At 45.5% G+C, this 15,810-nt stretch overlaps 1 protein-coding gene and 1 long non-coding RNA gene across 3 annotated transcripts in view; one reads left to right on the top strand and one right to left on the bottom strand.

Moving 5' to 3' along the window:
• Positions 1–15,810, top strand: part of XXYLT1 (xyloside xylosyltransferase 1) — a 155,371-nt gene that overhangs the window by 37,757 nt on the left and 101,804 nt on the right. The window lies entirely within an intron of this gene.
• LOC123394309 lies at positions 504–4,916 on the bottom strand. Its single transcript, XR_006609019.1, has 2 exons — positions 4,794–4,916; positions 504–649 (listed from the first exon to the last, which is right to left on the bottom strand). It is a non-coding gene; the product is annotated as an uncharacterized LOC123394309 (long non-coding RNA).

Below are 15,810 nucleotides of genomic sequence, written 5' to 3'. Positions count from 1 at the left end.
TTAGCTATCAGATATTGGGGAGAGGGAGAGCTGCCCCCTTCCCTGATTGCTCACCAGAGGAAGGCAAAACAGAATCTGATTCCAGGACCCTGTTTACCAGTGGACATAGTCCCTGTGTAAAAGGTCACAAATATGAATGTGGCTTTCCTTTCCTGTGGAGTTTTATTCCCACTCTCGAGGCAGGAGAGGTGAACTGGGACAGGGCTGCCTCAGCAGGATGGGGCGGGGAAAGCCCCTCATGCTTCCTTCAGCAGGAGGAGAGCGGGTCCCACTGAGACTTTGGGCTTCAGCTGTATTCTCCAGCCTGGCTTGCCAGAGAATTCTCCATCACACCCCGCTAATAATAAATTGGTCCTTGACTTCCTGATCTGCTGTTCCTCTGTCTCCATGTCTCAGACACCTCCTCAGGAGTGGGGGTCACAGGGCTGTCTCTGAGTTCTCTGGCCAGAAAAACACTGAGTATAGGCAGTGATCTGTTGGAGGTGCTGAGGCTTTGCGTGGAGAGTGGGGGTTGTGCACATGTGGTGGAGTTATGACAAAGGCAGGCAGAGATGAGCGTGAAGTGTCCTAGTGCCTCAGCACATGTGGTGTCCATACTTTTCCTCTTGGAGGCCCAGGTGCATACCAGCAAACTCCGAAGCTCTGAGTCCTAAAGTAAAAAAAAAATGTAGCTTGCTTCAACCCAGCATTCTTTTTCAAGTACAGCTTATTACCGAACACATTTGGAGGAATACCCATTCACGGTCTGAGACAGGGCTGTTGCATGACCTTACTTTAAGAAGTGCTGCTCTCAAGTAAGGGTAATAACTACACATCTGTGCGAGGCTCTCTCTGTGGGGGTGGGGGCCGTCCTGTCAGTGTTTCCTCCTCTCTCTGCAGCACAGCCAGGAGGCCGTGTCATCGGGTATGGCATTTTAGTTAGTCACTACTTTATTGGTTGGACGTTGGACTGTGACTCCCTCCATGAGTGTCTTACTCAATGTTTACCTCAGACCCAGAAGGATTAAAGAATCGTGAATCATGGCGGAGACACTGGAGACAGAGCTGTTGGGAAGGAGAGAGATTGATGTCTGGTGCCCCTCTGCAAGCAGGGCACCCTCAGGGCAATGACAAATGGGAGTGTTTCAGAGGAGGTGACCCTGAAGGTGGCTGAGGGATCTTGAAATCAACTGTTGAAGGAACTGGGCCTCCACACCAGAGAAGACATGCCATTTTGTGAAGGGCTATCCTGGAAAGAGGAAGCAGGTGTGTTCTGTGTGGCCCCAAGAGGCAACACCAGTTATAGCTGACTAGAAGTTCTAACGGAGTCACCATCTCTCTGTTAGCCCACGGGTGAGGCTCTTTCCTGCCCAGATGGTAGGTCCTTACCTAAAGACTGAGGGATTGGATAAGGATCCAGCACGCAGACTGGCCAGCTTGCGCCACGGACTGCAGTCTGGCGGTTTTTATCATTGTTCAGGAGCTTTTGGTGGGAGTGTTACCTGCGGACTGCCTGTCCCAGGCTCGTAACCCATGGCTCCCTGTCTTTCTGTTGTTTGTGACACCCGCTGGGCCTGAAGGCCTCACGAGCCATGAGGTCAGCTCAGCAGACAGCGAGCTCTGCTCTTTCACTTGCCGGCATCTGTGCCAGCTTCTGCCTGAACCACCCTCCCCGTGGAAACCCCCAGGGCCTGCTCCCTCGCCTTCTTCAGATCTTTGTCTGCATGTCACTTCCTCAATGAGGCATCCCTGACCCTACTTTATTTATCCCATGTCCTACTTTATTTTTCTTCATAGTCCTTATCGCCAGCTGCTAGACAATGTAGTTTACTTTCTTTCTTTATTATTTTTTTTGATGGTCTCTTTCTTCCACCCAAATGTAGGCTCTGTGAGGGCAGGACATAGGTTCACTGTCGTGTTCCCATAGCCTAGAAGATGTCAAGCACACATGTATTCCATAAGTATTTGTCTCGTGAATTAAATGAGTGAATATTTCTCAGGCTTGGATCTTAAACGAGTGTGTTTTGTGGGTGGTCTCAGTATGCCAGAGCCTTACCGATTTTACTGAAGCCCCTTTCAGACCACCCGTGGGTGAAATCCAGTAGCCTCCAGTAAAATGTCTAGAAACTGGATGTTTCTTGTGGGTCAGTCACCACTAAGAGCTTGAATTTTCTGGACAACTGTTTCTTGATGGGTCCCCAAAGCCTTGAGGAGATCCAATGGATGCTGATTTCCTGGGGTATCCAATGTGGTGCCCCGAATGCCAGGGCTCAGTGTGGTGTGGCCTGCAGGAGTTCTTGTGTGGAAGAAGCAAAAGGAGAAACAGATATGGGGAACTTGCCTGAGTGAAAACATCTGAGCAAGTACCGAACCAAGGGTATAAACATGTGTCCAGTGATTCTAGCAAAAACTATTTTCTGGCAGCTCCCATGGAGCAAACTTGAGGCATTCGAGTCCCCTTACTCTGAAGAGGGACAGCCGAGCAGTTCTGTCATAAAGTGCTAAAAATAGTCATGTGATCTAGACCACTTTCTACTGATGCCAGAAGCTCTTTGTAAGCTGATGAAAATAGTTGCCAAGCTGATTTGGAACAGGAATATCTTCCATTTTGGTCCCCTCTATTAGATTCTGTCTTTTTTAAAGCTTTTCAAGATCCTCTTGGAAATTATTGGTGACCAGGCAAAGGCACGAGGCAGTGTTTGTTGTCAAGAGGTCAAGCGGCCCTTTCTTTAGGCATCTCATCCCCTGTAAAGGGTTGGCTGCCCCCCACCACAGGCAGGGCACTGGGGTGGGTGCTGCTGCCTTGCCCTTGTGGAGTTCACCTTCTGGTTTGGGGGAGAGACCACGCGGGTGGACGCTCGTAGACCAAGGGTCAGGATCTGCAGCCCTGGGCCTGGGCTGAAGGGAGATCGTGTGGGGTGGTTTGCCTGGAGAGCAGACCAGATACTGTCAGTCCCATCAGAATTCAGAGGGCAGGCTTCACTAAGGAAGATGAGGCAGATTTGTGCCAGCCTTGAAGGCTGAGGAGTTGAGGGTTGAGGAGGAGAAGGGCACCATCTGCCACAGAAGGAAATCTGTGTTCTGGGTGAGGCTGTGCTGGGCAACCCGGGTCTCAGTCTGGGCAGAGGCCTCTTCAGGGGTGTGAGGTCCCAAGTCCCTTAGTCCAGTGTACTGGATGAGCCCCTTCGGGGCTGGCATGAGGTGTGCCTCTCCTCTCTGGCCTACCTTTGTGTGGGGACCCCCTGGCAGGAGAGCACTCCCATCTCTTGACTCAAGCAGTGTGTGTGCTTGCTGGTGACCAGGGCCTGTTGGTTAACCATCTTGGATTTTTTTTTTTTTTAAATAAAAAATCCTTTCTAACTTTTTATAAAATCTGAAAGACAGGGTGCCTGGGTGGCTCAGTGGGTTAAGCCTCTGCCTTCGGCTCAGGTCATGATCTCAGGGTCCTGGGATCAAGCCCCGCATCGGGCTCTCTGCTCAGCAGGGAGCCTTCTTCCCCTCTCTCACTCTGCCTGCCTCTACCTACTTGTGACCTCTGTTGAATCAATAAATAAAATCTTAAAAAAAAAAAAATCTGAAAGGCTTTGGGGGTGGTAGGTGAGGATGATTCCCATAAGGTATGGATAGGAACTCTCAGCAGCCAAGGGATTCCACTAAGTGAATAGACTCAGCCTGGGGGGAGGGTGTGGTGTTCTGAGGACCGGTTGCTCTTTCAGGCAGCTACCACAGGCCTCCCCGTAACTTCAGCCTCTGCTTTTCCACTGCTCTCCCTCATACTAGCTTCCTGCCTTGGTTCAGGGCTGTCTCCTTAAATAGGCTTGCCTGGTTCCTGCCCTCATCTCACTCACATCAGAGGCTCTGGGACATAACTGCTCCTTGAGAGGTGTATGGGGCTGTGGGAAGAAATGGGTCATTGTTTCCCGTCTGCGTTGAGCTGGGGTAACGAGATACAATATTGGTTTTTGTTTTTGTTTTTGTTTTAAAGCATCATCTATCACATAATAAAGTTTGTCCATTGGAGTCATTAGTCACAGAACTGTGAAGTTCAGGGAGCTCTCAGTGCCTGGGGCAGCAGCGAGCTTCTGACTGGGGTCGTTCACCTCAAGTGACCTCCCTCTTGTAAGCCTTCTGGTCCTGACTGGATGTGACCTCTAGATGCCTTCCTTCCTTACTTCCTCCTCCCCATTCTCTTCTTTCCCTTCTCCTTCCCTCAGGAGAAAGTGAGGCTCTTTTGAGTCAACACAAGAAAAGGGGTTATTATGGGATGGCTGGGAGTGGAGGCATGAAACTTGGGGCAGTCCTGGGGACCTGTCAATTTTGGTGACTCTTTGTCTTTCCCTCTCTCTCATGGTATCTTTGTTTCTGCCTGCACTTCTACATTTTATCCTCTCTATAGCCGCTTTTTAAAAATGTGCTCTTTTCTGTTCCCACAGAACTGAAGCTTGCATGGGGCTTTGGTTTGTCCCGACTTCCCCATATCAGGCAGCATGTCTTGGTATTTTCCATTTTAGATCCTGCAAGAGACTCTTCAGGACAGTCTAGAGGCCATAAATTGTTGATTTTTTGTTGTTGTTGCTGTTCATCCATTCAGCTGGGACCACAGCAGGTGGGACCACATGGCACCTAACCTGACCACCTGGGCCCACCTCTCCGGCAGGGGTGTGGGAAGTGGGCCAGCCCATGATTGTGCCCCCACATACATAGCAGTCATTGACCCCTCTCATTGGAGGGGAGGGCAGAAGAGGGAGATCTTATGGGGGTTTTGCTCTCAGGACTTTATTTTCTAGTGGGAGAAGGAGAAATTCCTGTCCTACCATGATCATCCATCCTGGAGTGTGCTGTAGGCAGCCTCTCAGGTGGCTCCGAGGGAGCCCCATCTTCTAGTGTTCGTGCCCTTCGTTGAGCATGGGCTGGGCTCATTGATGTCCTTCTCGAGAATGGAAGATGGCAAAGTGGTGGCAGAATAACTTTGAGATGATGTCATAAGACACTATGGCTTCCATCTTGGATACCTTTCTTCTCTCTCTGAGCCCAGGCTCTGGAGGAAGCCAGCTGCCAGGTTAGGAGCTGCCCAGTGGAGCAGCCTGCATGGGAAGGAATTGACATCTCTGGCCAATAGTCAAGAGGACCTGAGGCCCACCAGCAGCCTCACAAATGAACTGGGAGACAATGGCAGCCTACGAGCCAGTAGCATCATGTCTCCGGGACTGGGAAATAAGAAATTTTTGTTGTATTCAGCTGCTAAGTTTGAGGTTAACTTTGTTGTGCAATAGGAGATAACTGATACAGGGGCATATGAGCCCAGAGCTGTGGGAGTGCAAAGGAGGGGCACCTTTGGCTGAGGAACTTGGGGAAGGCTTTGAGAAGTATGTGGTATTTGAGCAAGACCCATCTTTTTTTCCATAGAGTGGAATATGAAATGGCTCTGGCACTCTTCACTTTGTATGGCTTCTGAGAACCCCCATATCTTGAGCTGAAGAAGGGCAGGATTGGCTGTTTCCTTAAGCCTCCCGCTCAGCCTGACGTGTGGCATTTCTAATGAAGGCTGAGTCTCCTAGGCCCTGGTGGCCTCCATCACAGCCCTGGTCACCTGTGTGCAAGGCTGCTTAGCATCTCATATACTGGTTAGACAGGGACAGCTTGAGGCTCACAGGCCTTGCCCTCCAGGTGTTCCTGAGACCTGTGCTCTCTGAAAGTCTGCTGGGCCAGCTTCTTACTGGCTCAGTTGTGGGCCCTGCCCTCAGTGGGCCTTCCAGAAATAGGCTGGCTCAGCTTCTGCTAAATGAGTCTGAAGACCTGGGTTAAAGTCCCATTTCTCCTACTGGTGTTGTGGCCTTAAGGTACTGAGCGTCCTCTCTGGGACTTTTTTTTTTTTTTTAAGAGTTATTTATTTATTTTAGAGAAAGAGAGAGAGCATGAGTGGGATGGGCAGAGGGAAAGTGACAGAGAATCTCAATCAGATGGAGGAGCCTGTTGTAGGGCTTGATCTCACGATCCTGAGATTATGACCTGATTCAAAATCAAGGGTCAGATGTTTAACCAGCCACACCAACTAGGCACCCTGGGACTTTTTAAAAATTACTCTTCTACCTTTTATTATTTTCAAATATATATACAAGTAGAGAGACGGGCGTAATGAATTCTTGTGTATCCATCACTCAGCTTCAACAGTTATCAACTCAGGGCCTGTCTTATTTTCTCTCTCCTCCCATCCACTGTCTTTCTCCCTCAGCCCAGTGTTTTTCAAACTTATTCTCAAATACTTTGATAAGTATCTCAGACAGGTAAGTACTCTTACCATAAACACAGTGTCTTTACCATATTGAGCAAAATTAGTTGTAATTCCTTACTCTCATCTCATATCCAAGCAGCATTCACATTCTTCTGTGCTCACCTTTCATGTGAGGAAATGCCTTAGAAATGTGTTTTTATTGGTGTGTTTAAACCAGGATCCAGGCAAGCGCTGTATGTCTCTCAAGTCTTTCTTTCTCTCTCTTTTTGTAAACTAAACTTTAATTTTTTAAAAATTTTATTTATTTGAGAGAGAGGGAGAGGTAGAAGCAGGGTCTGCGCTGAACAGGGAGACTGATGTGGGATTCGGTCCCAGGACCCCAGGATCATGACTTGAGCGAAGGCTTACTGAGCCACCCAGGCACTGTTGAACTTTAATTTTGAAATGGATTAACATGCAGTTGTGGGAAATAGTATAGAGATCTTTTACCCACTTTTTCCCAAAGTTGTCATCTTGCAAGACTAATACAGTGTAGCAACCAGTATATCAACATTGATCAGTGAAGATACAGAACATTTCCATCACAAGGATCTCTCATGTGACCCATGTGTAGCCACATCCCCACCAACCTTTGGCAACCACTGATCTGTTTTCCATGGTTATCCACATCTATATTTTTGCTGTTTCAAGAATGTTATATAAATAGAATCATAAAGTATGCAACCTTTTTGGACTAGCCTTTTTTCACTCTACACAATTCTCTGGAGATTCATTCAGTTGTTGCCTATATCGATGATCCATTCCTTTTTTTTGCTGAGTAGTACTTCATGGTCTGGATATACCACAGTTTAATCATTTGCTTATTTAAGGACATCTGGGTTGTTTCTAGTTTTTGGTTATTTTGATTAAAGCAGCTGTGACCTTTGGGTACCAGTATCTATGTGACCATAAATTTTTTTTTTTTTTTTTTTGGAGTAAATGCCTGAAAGTACAGTAGCTGGGTCTTAGAGTTCCACATTCCATTTTATAAGAAATTGCCCAACTTTTCCAGAGTGGCTGTACCATTTTATATGTCCACCCGTGACGTGTGAGTGTTTCCTGAGTCTCTTTTAATCCATGGGTCCTCTCTCCCTTTGCCTCTCTTTCCTGACCAACTGGGGACAAAAACTACGCTGAGGTGAGCCCCATTATTGAGGTGATTCATGGCAAGCTGCTTTAGAAACTGTCCCTAGTTGGGACTCTGAGTGCTTCTCTCCCATGACAGTACCTGAAAGTGGCCTCAGTACCTTCAGGAAGCCTTGCAGATGTTGAATCACTGTCTGCCCCTGAGTTTCCAGCCTGGCTGGATGACACAGGGCTGCTGGGTCACCAGAGTAGCCACATGTCAGGCTAGTTCAGCTGGCCTTATAAAAGATGCTGAGGGTAGGAAGGAGATTGTCAGGTAGCCTAAGCAAGTAGGGAGGCCCTAGTTCCTGCTCGCTGTCAGCCAGGTTCTGGCATGACCACCCTGACTAACAGGACCTGCTCATTCTTCCTTGTCCTGGCTAGCCAGCAGTCCTCATAAGCAGAATGGAGCAGAATGGAGAGATGCCAGGGTGTGTGATCGGGGAATGTATATGTGTGTGCTGGCCGTTTAGCCACAGGTCCATACCACATTTGCTGAAGGTGATGACAGTTTTCTAGAACATTCACTGTGTGCAGCAAATTCCAAGTTCTATTAGAAATAAAAATGTGGGGTGCCTGGGTGGCTCAGTGGGTTAAGCCTCTGCCTTCAGCTAGGGTCATGATCCCAGGGTCTTGGGATTGAGCCCAGCATCCTGCTCTCTGCTCAGTGGGGAGCCTCCTCCCCACCCCCTCCCGCCTGTCTCTCTGCCTACTTGTGATCTCTCTGTCAAATAAATAAATAAAATCTTAAAAAAAAAAAAGAAATAAAAATGTGAGGCTTTTAGGGGTATCTGACTGGCCTAGTCAGTTAAGCGTCTGCCTTCGGCTTAGGTCATGACCCTGGGGTCTTGGGATTGAGCCCCTCGGTGGGTACCCTGCTCATGGGGAGCCTGCTTCTCTCTGCCTCTCTGCCCGCTAATGCTCCCCACCCCTCTCTCTCAAATAAATAAATAAATAAAATCTTAAAAAAAGAGAGAGAGATAAAGATGTGAGGCTTTTAAAAAGCACTTTCCTTGTCCCTTCCCTGGAGCTGTGTCTAACAAGACACTAATTCCCTCAGCTGTCGTCATCCTTCCCTCATCTGCCCTCTCCCTTGCTGAGCTGTTGACTGATGTCCCCAATATCGGTGGCAGCCTCTGTTCCAGAGACCGACCTGACTAAATGTCCTCAGGTCTGCTGCTGACCTCAGAAGCTGCTGCTTCTTGTAGCCTAGCGGTTACCTGGCCTCCCGGCCTTATCAGCATCAAGAACGGCTGCTGCTGGTGTACTGCAGCAGAGGGCTGGGAAGAATAAGTAATAGACTTAAAGGGAAAAAAAGCCAAACTATGTGCAGGGGAATCATGTTGGGGAGATACTAACCCAGCAGAGAGAATGGATGTTAGGCTGTTTGCCCCTGACTTAAATGTCGATCGGTTGCTGGATCACTGTTCTTTGTTTTTTAGAAAATGAGATTTTTATTTTGTGAGATTTACCTCTGTGTTTTCTTTACTGTCTGCACACTCCTTTTGCATTGCCATTAATCACAGGCCTGGGGTTGGGATTATGTCTGCTGCTCTTGTGAAGGTTACGAGGACCCCAAAAGGGTGTTCAGTGGTGCACAGGGGTGGGAACAAACCACTTGGTGAGCAAATAATGGGTCGGGGAAGGTCCAGGAGTGCTGGGAGCCTGGCGTGAGCATTCGTGTTAATGCAAGACACAAACATGAGCAAGAATTGTAGCCAGAGGGCGATTAGAGGTGTCGTTCCAGCTGTTCTGCAAGGACCCAGCTAGCTGTTTCTGCCTCATTGTCCCCTATATGTCTCCACTCTTTGGGGGCAGGGCACCAGTGAATTCCGGGGAGCCAGGCTTTTTCTCTGGTGGCAAATTTGGGCCCCTGTGGTTGAGTAGTAGGCTCTCTATGGGTAGTCACCATCAGCGCAGAATGTGTCCTTGGGAGCCTGGGGGGCACATTCTTTATCACGCAGTCCCTTTAACTTATTTCTTATGTTCTGTAACACTTTTATTAATACCCACCACAGACTAAGTCGCCTGTGAGAAGTGCTCTGGTCCCTACAGAGCTTATAGGCTACTTAGGGAGAGACCCCATTATTCTCTCTCACCCACCCTCCCTCTTCCTGTGTTCTCACTGCCATCTCCTTGGGTCACATCCTTATTCTAAAATGTTATTGTAATAGTAATTTCCACGATTTCTAGAAGTTTCACCTTTGACGGGCATGTGCTGAGTGCCTTACTGTATGTACTATCTTATCTCCTACAAGCCCAGAAGGAGGTACAATTCCATACCTTACAGGTGAGGACAGTGGGACCTAAGGCACAGCCCTGACTGGGGAGCTGGACCTGAACTTGGACTGCCTGACTTAGGGGCCACGCTCTTTACCAGGATTAGGGCATCTGGGGGATCCACAAACCTCGCGGGAACTTAGGTGAATGTTCTCACAAGTAACTTTCAAGGATAATGAACAGTGCACAAACAAAAATAACCAAGAAGAAAACAAGGTGCAGTGAGTGAGAACGAGCAAAAACAAGAGACAGCAAAAGTGGGCCCTCAAAAGACTTTAGGTGTTGGACTTACCAGACACTAGCATAAAAAATGTATGCTAACCATGTTGAAAGAAACAGAAGACAGGCCTGAAAATACCTGCAGGAAACAGTAAAAAGTGACCTTGCATATCTGAAAAACGACATACAACTTTTAGAGATAAGGAACACAGTATTCAAAAAGTTATGGGCAGTCACTTAGAAAAATCTTAAAAATGCAGATTTTTAATGGTAATCAGTGCACAAATTCCTTCATTCCTTCTTTCCTACCCCAATTCTACTCCTCTCTTCAGAGGTGAGCACTGTAAATAGATTGGTGTTTCATTTTAGGCCTTTTTCTGTGCATTAATGAATAGACATACCGCAACACGCAACAAAATTTATTTTAATATAAATGGGATTTAACTCTACATTTGCTTTTTCTCCCCACTTAACTTTGTGGTAGACATTTAACTGTCAATGTGTACAGATTTACCACATTGATGAAACTCATTAAGACTTATTTTTTTGGCTTTTCTTGTCTTATTTGTCTCCACATGGTACCAAATTCAGAAAATATAAAAGAATAGACAGAGAAGATAAGTCTTCTTACCCTCATCCCCTGTTACTAAGTGCTCAGCTCCATGGGAAAGTTCTGTACCTTGTTTATTTTTTGCTTCACTTAATAATATGTCTGCTGATAATTTCAAATCAGTGTGTTTAGGGGTGGCTAATTCTTTTTAAAGCTATAGAGTACTTCATTGTGCAGTATTTGATTTATTTAACTAGTCCCTGTTGATGTACTTTTAGATTATTTTTAAATTTTGTAATTAGAAACAATACTACAGTTACTTCCTTGTTTTTTTTTTTTTTTTAATCTTTAAAGATTTTATTTATTTATTTGACAGAGAGAGACACAGCAAGAGAGAGAACACAGCAGGGGGAGTGGAAGAGGGAGAAGCAGAATCCCTGCTGAGCAGGGAGCCCAACCTGGGGCTTGATCCTAGGACCCCAGGATCATGACCTGAGCCGAAGGCAGATGCTGAATGACTGAGCCACCCAGGCGCCCCTACTTTCTTGTTTATAAGCGATTTTGTACATACATAGGATTTTGCTGGACAAATGCCTAAAGATTAGTTGGAAATGATTAGTTCTATCTGTAGGTATACAGAGTTCCAGAGGGGTCACGGGAACCCTGAGCGAGTGAATAAGAGAACAGACTGTGCCCATTTGATCTGGATTCCTCTTCTGGTCCTGCTGACGAGGCCTCTTCTGTGGGCCTTGCTTGTTCTTATCCCACATTACTCCCTGTCTAGGAGCAGCTGCCTATCCCAGCTCTTCATTCACTTTGGAGATTAATTTCAGTCCGTGGTAATGTAGTTGATCAAAATTTGTTTACAAGCAGCAGCAAACCTTTCTCAGTTGATTTTTTTATAGAGATTTGTTTTTTTCCAGTGTGCCTTGCAAAATGTCTACCAGTATTTATTCACTAACTTGGTTATTGGTTTTTGTACTTCCATCTGAGGACCCTGCAGCTTTTGTCTGAATTTCTGTAGTGATCCATGTGCCCAGTGGAGACGGAAGGGGATATTGTGTTTCCAGTAATGGAAGAGTCACTTCCTGAACTGGCTATCCATGCTGTGGCCTTGCGAACACTGTGTAGCTTTTCTCTGATGACTGGGGAATTTGTGTTTAAAGATCTTGTTATGTATTGCATAAGGATTGAGAGCCCTGGAACAACACTGTCTCGGTTTGAAAGTAGCTCTGCTGCTTAGTAACCGAAACCAGTAGTGTCTGCTTGTGAAAGTTAATTGAGTTAATATATGTAATGTGTTGGATGATATGAGGCACGTAATAAGTGTTACTTAAGTGCTTGCTGTTACTGTGCTTTTTAATGTGGCTTCAGTTGGGATAACCCTACAACCCAGCTCTCTGGACATCTAGGCCCTTGGCTCCATACTTGATAACCTTTTCTTACTATGGAGTCAGTGTGGCCTAGAACTCTTTCATCAGGCACTTGGCTTTCCCAGGATGAAACACCTGGGTGGCTTGCTACTAATTGACTTGTTTCTAAAAGAGGGAATGGGAACAGAAGTTTCACATCGCATGACTCTGCTCTTTGAGCCTACTTCCTCCTCTAGTTACTCACCCTTGTTGTGAATCACCTGTGCCAAATACTGCCTCCTTCGTTTGCATCCTTCCCTTCCCAGGCCTACTTCTGGGATGTTTTCCTCAATTGCTCCACAGTGAGGAAATGCAACTAGTTTTCATAATCCAGGCCAGACACAGTTGGGTGAAACTGACATACATATATTTAATTCTCAAAGCCCCCGCTGAATGTTTATTGGATTTCTGGCCATTATGAATTAGTCACATGTGTCTAGTCTGATTTTATGGATGGGGAAAGCTGAGGGTGAGCCTGTGGTAGGCACCAGAGCCCAGTCCGGCTTGGGGTTGGCTTCTCTCTCCAACTTGAGCGGCAGGTAATGAGTGGGTGGGACTAGTATAAGCTGCCTCTGAGGCTTGTGCCTTCAGGGCCTTTGGGGGGAAGCCTCTGAGTTTGCTTTTCTATGAGCTTTTGATTATGTGAGGGGAGTAAGTGAGGCAGGCCAAGTGCATAAAACGTTTCTCAAGAGGGAGAGTGATCATCAGTGTTAAGTGTTGTTCAGGGGTAAGTACAATGAGGGCTGACTGTAGCACCATGGAAGTCGTCGGTGACCTTGACGAGCAGCTTCTCCAGAGCAATGACAAGTGTTGAACCTGAACAGAGTGGATATATAATCGCTTCCTTCTTTGTAGAACGTTTAATTTGTGTCAGTGGTTTAAATTTTTGCCATTTTAGATTATGATGCTTGCAAACATCTTGAGGTAGAGATTTTTTTCTTTAGAATCATACTGTCCAAAAATGATCATGGTGAGATTACCGGACCAAAGAATTAAAACATTTTAATATTATGTCATTTATATTTGACTCTTAGTCTGGTTTTTTTTTTTGCAGATTCTCTAAAACAATTTGACATAGCATTGCACTTTGTTATAAATAAATATCCCAATTAAAAATAGAGGCTGGCTACTATTTTAAGTTGAGAGCTAACTGAGCCGTGAAAACTCGCTGCCAATTCAGTAGCAGGAGGTGCAGAAAGTGATTGCCTGGATGCATACTGATTTTTTTCAATCCAAAGTGATGGTTATGTTGTAAAATAATTGACCAACTGTGGCTTTTTAAAAGGACCTACCTGCCTCAAAACAAAGGATTTTCCTTCTGCTAGCTCCTCTGCCTATCTTCAAGTGGGTTACTTCTTTTAAAAAGAATTTTTCAGTGAAATGACAATTAATGCCTTGAAATTATAGCCCCATAAATTTTATGTTATCAGATAGTCCTCATTGCTTTGCTGTTTTAGTTTCTGTAAAGCATTTTATCATTATCCTCCTTTTCCTGTCTCCTGTGACTCTTAAATTTTGTTTTACATGATTTGGGCTCTCTTATTCTAGTGGTGAAATTATGACCAAATTCCAAGCAATTTAGTTATTCAGATTTAAAAGGAGAAAGCAGGGGCCTCTTCCATCCTTCCTGTTTGTGTAGTTGTTTGCAGGCTCACAGGCCGGGCTTATCTTTGTGGTCTCTCCCTCTGTGTTTTTTTCCCCTGAGATGTGTTGCTAGACTTCTCGGAGTACACCTGTTGCCCCCCGGGGTGTGGGCGGGTGTACTGGAACAGTCAGGGCTGTTGGTTTGGTGGTCGAGCTGGTGGGGATGGAGAAGAAGCCAGAGCCCTTGTGTGCAGTGGGAGAATGGGACTGGATGAGTGACAGGAGGTTAGGGAGCTCCCACCCAGGCCGCCAACAGATCCCTGAGCTCTGTTGTCTGATCTCATACCCAGTGGTCACATATGGCATTTACATTTAAATTAATTAAAAGTAAATAAAGTTAAAAATTCAATTCCTTGCTCACAGTAAGCATATTTCAAGTGCTCAATAGCCAGATGTGATGAGTAGCAACTGCCTTGAATGGTGCAGATACAGAACCATTTCCGTCACTGTAGAAAGTTCTGTCAGCACTGCTCTAGAGTCTGTGGCAGCCTGCTGGGTGGTTGGAGAAGCCAGCATTTAGGGTACTTACTGGCTAAGTCCCATGTACAGGAATGGGGTTCTGCTTCCTGAAGAGGGGAGAACAAGCTGTGGCCTCAGGCTGGAGGGAATAGTAATGCCGGGTAAAGAAATTGAAGCTCACCCCAGCCACACCGTGGTCAGCTCAGTGAGGAGGAAAGGGGGACTAACTTGGAGGTGGTGACAAGACCCTGGCCTGCTGAGGTAGCCTAGACATCCTTGAAGACCAAGCTGAAGCAGGGGTTGTGAAAATCCTGCCTGCCAGAGGGGTCAAGCCTGCTAGGGGTGCCATCTGCAGTGCAGGGGAGAGAGGGTTCCCAATCCAGCACTCCCCTGCTGCTCAGAGCTGTTCTGGAAGCGGTGTGAGTGTAGATGGTGGGGTGGGCGAGGGGGTTACTTCAAGAGACCAGAGACCAAGACACACAAAAGGCTAGTCTTTCTTGAATCTCTCTTTCTTTCTTAAAAGATTTTATTTATTTATTTGAGAGAGAGTGAGAGAGAGTGAGAGAGAGCATGAGAGGGGAGAAGTTCAGAGGGAGAAGCAGACACCCCACAGAGCTGGGGGCCCAATGTGGGACTCAATCCTTGGACTGCAGGATCATGACCTAAGCCAAAGGGAGTTGCTTAACCAAATGAGCCACCCAGGTGCCCTTGAATCTCTCTCATCTACAATATACTAGGAATGGCCTTTCCCCCAGGCATCTGAATGGTTCCAAGAACAAAGGAACAAAGAACACAAAGGTGGTCTTTTACTTTTTCTTTTTTTTTTTTTAAGCTGAAAGAGGGTCTGTCCAATGGAAGACACATAGGACCCCTTACAGAAACAATTCCAGCCTCTAGGGCCCAGGATTACCTTCTCAGAACACTTTGGGGCATGCCTGTCACATTAATAATAATGACAATAGTTAATATTTACATAATATTTACTGAGACATAGGCACTATTCTAAGTGATTAATGGGAATTTACTTAAGAGAACTATTATGAGAATAAGCAAAGTTTATCAATGGAGGGTTCCTAGTGGGAAAGGCTCAGGACCATAGCATTTAGCAACATCAACAACCAATGTACTAGCAGCTGCTGTATTTTATGATTTAAAAAGAATTTTTACACACATTATCTTTTTGTCCCTAACAACTTTGTTAAGATACAATTTACATATCATAAAATTCACCCGTTCTAAATGCATAATTTAATGATTTTGGTAAATTTATAGGATTATGCAGCTATCATCACAGTCCAGTTCTAGAAATTTTCCATCACTCCAGAAAGTGATCTTGTGCTTGTTTGTAGTTAATCCCTGCTCCTGCCCTTAGCCATAGGCAATCACTGGTTTGCTTTCTTTCTCTATTGACTTTTTTGAAGATTTCATATGGATTGAATCATATAATATGTAACCCTTTGCATTTGGATTTTTTCACTTCGCATAATCTTTTTGAGGTTTATTCATATTGTAGCATGTTCATGCCTTTTAATTATTAAGTACTATTCCATTGTATGGATATACCACATTTTGTTCACGTATTTATAAGTTGACAAACATTTTGATTCCAGTTTGGGGTTATTATGAATAATGCTGTTATGAACATTCGTGTGTATGTTTTTGTGTGAATATATTTTCATATTTCTTGGGTAGATTCTTAGGTGTGACAAACCAAATGTTTGTGTCTGTCCAAAATTCTTATGTTGAAATTCTTATCTCCAAATGTATTTAGAGGTGACTCCAAATGTATTTAGATGGGAATAATAGTTTTTCTGTGTGGATTCCGTGGGATTTTTAACATACAGGTTCATGTAATCTGTGAATAAAGACAG

This window comes from Mustela putorius, unplaced genomic scaffold (genome assembly GCF_011764305.1).
Source record: "Mustela putorius furo isolate JIRA1106 unplaced genomic scaffold, ASM1176430v1.1 tig00003834_pilon_pilon_pilon, whole genome shotgun sequence".
Taxonomy (NCBI): domain Eukaryota; kingdom Metazoa; phylum Chordata; class Mammalia; order Carnivora; family Mustelidae; genus Mustela; species Mustela putorius.
The sequence above is the reverse complement of the archived record's forward strand: the minus strand, read 5'-3'. Positions and strand labels throughout refer to the sequence as shown.